Below are 2,623 nucleotides of genomic sequence, written 5' to 3'. Positions count from 1 at the left end.
GGGAAGTGTGACCCCGTCCAGGACTGGTTGACAAATCTCCATCCCCGGGCCTGAAGTACTTATCTTCCCGACGAGCTCCGCTCTGTTACCTCCCTTGACCTGGTTAGGAAGAAACTTAAGACCTATCTCTTCCAAGAGGCTTTCCCCCAGGTGTCTTGACATCTGTTCCCATCATATATGCTGCTTTCCTGCTAGTTCTGTCTTTTGGCCATGGTTTTTATTCTCTGTGGTTTTATTGTTTTTAATTTTGGAATGTTTTTATGATGTTTATATACTGTTGTTCAAATTGTATAATGTTTTATATCCTTGTTGTAACCCGCTTTGATCTCTTTTGGAAAAGCAGGCTATGAATAAACAGTATTATTATTATTATTATTATTATTATTATTATTATTATTACCTCCGTTTTCTCTGGATTCTGCTTGAGTTGTTTCCCTTCATCCAGCCCATTACCAACTTAAGACAGGCATTTAGAGGAGAGATGCCATCCTTGGTGACTGAAAGAGTTGGAGTCATAAAGAGGTAGATTTGGGCATCATCAGTGTACTGACAACACCCCGCCCCATGCCTCCGGATGACCTCTCCCAGGGGCTTCATGTTAATGTTAAACAGCATGGGGGACAAAATGGCGCCCTGAGGGATGCCAGATGTCATCTCTCTCTTATGAGAGCAGCTGTCTCCCAGCCTCACCATTTGGAATCTGCCTGAGAGGTAGGAACGGAACCACTGCAAAGCAGTGCCCCCAATGCCTATCTCCCTCAGGCGTTCCAGAAGGATACCGTGGTCAATGGCATCGAAGGCCGCTGAGAGATCCAAGAGCACCAGCATGGGCACACTTCCCCCGTCAATGCCCAGATGGAGATCATCGACTAAGGCGACCATGGCAGTCTCAACTTCATATACTACCCTGAAGCCAGTTTGAAATGGGCATTTCAAACTGCAGTATGACTCTATGGTCATATTCTGGCAGAGTTGCACTGGAGGACCTAGACATTCCTAGAGATAACTTATTGATCAAATCACCAATAATCTCATCCATAAAAGTCAAAGCAGCAAATCTGGAGGGCCAGTTGTATTATCTTCTTCTTGACCCTCCTCTGCCACCGTTAAAAAATCTTTGCAGCCCTGCCCTCCCTTTCTCGCCATGAAAATGTTCCTTTTCCAAATTACCTTTAATTCAGCAAGCTCCACTGCTTGTCAACAATGCACATTCCACGGGGATTCATTTTTTAAAACCACCCCCAAGGAGGCCTTCTTTGTAAATTGGTTGGCTGGAACATAAACCTGCAAGGGAATGCCAGGGGCCATGTGGCACACAGGAGAAATACACAACTGAAGCTGGAGGAAAGGGAGCAAAATCCCAAGTACCTTTCTTTGGAAGAGAAAGGATGCAATAAGCTCTCTCAGCCTGAACTCCTTGCTTGGAAAACTGAGGTTTGCCATAGGAGATAGGCAGCAATGTTTAATTTTTGAAAACAAGATCCACAGGAGCCGCATATTTCTGATGAACAATGGTGCTTGTGCCATTAGCCCTTCCCTTCAATACTTTTGTTGGAGGATCACACCTCTGAAGGTGCCAGCCACAGAGGCAGGCGAAACGTCAGGAATAAACTCTTCTAGAACATGCCCACACAGCCCCAAAACCCCACAAAAACCTATGAACACATTGCTGCTTGCTGTGTACAAAAGTAAAGGAACTCTGTATATTCTTGCTAGTCAGTGGAAACAAATGCTGGTTCTGAAGCTGAAGTATAATTTTGTTGCACACGCTTGGAGGGTTTGGGGTTTTGTTTGTTGGTAGGGTCTAGGACCAAGGATCCAGCTCTTATGACTGGAAAGCTCTTGTCCTACATTCAAAGTGAAGTTGAAAAAATACTAAATCTTGTGGCCAATTTGATCCAAAGCAGTTTAATCTCTGGGAAATCACAGCACTCACAGGAATGCTGTTAAGACCTGTTTCAAGGTTTCACTCTCAACGCTCGTATCACAAAGGTGACAGAAGGCTGTAGCTTTAGCCTTGCACATTTGCCGAGGATAACTTCCAGCTATAACTTACGAACTGAGTAGTGAGGAACCAAGAGAGAGAGAATTAGTTTTGGCTCAGAGCTAGTGAAACAAACAAGCTAGTAAAATGTGAGCTAGACAAAACAACTGTTAGGCAGATTAGTAATTGGCTGACCAGCCAAACCCAAATGGTGCTCAGCAATGGCTCCCTTTCACCCTGGAGAGAAGTGACCAGTGTGGTGTTCAGTGGGGCTCTGTCCTGGGGTCAGTGCTATTCAACATCTTTATCAATGGCTTGGATGAAGGAACCAAGGGCATACTTATCAAATCTACAGATGACACTAAACTAGGAGGAGTAGCTAATACTCCAGAGGACAGGATCAAAACAGACTAGAAAGCTGGGTCAAAGCTAACAAAATGAAATTCAACACAGAGAAATGTATGGTACTGCACTTAGGGCAGAAAAATAAAATGCACAGATATAGGATTATGGGAGACACCTGGCTGAACGAGGCTTTTATGTGAGAAAGGGATCTAGAAGTCCAAGTAGACCACAAGTTGGACATGAGTCAACAGTGTGATGTGGCAGCTAAATTTACAGCGCTTCATAAATAAAGGT

Source organism: Sceloporus undulatus, chromosome 3, assembly GCF_019175285.1.
Source record: "Sceloporus undulatus isolate JIND9_A2432 ecotype Alabama chromosome 3, SceUnd_v1.1, whole genome shotgun sequence".
NCBI lineage: Eukaryota > Metazoa > Chordata > Lepidosauria > Squamata > Phrynosomatidae > Sceloporus > Sceloporus undulatus.
The sequence above is the reverse complement of the archived record's forward strand: the minus strand, read 5'-3'. Positions refer to the sequence as shown.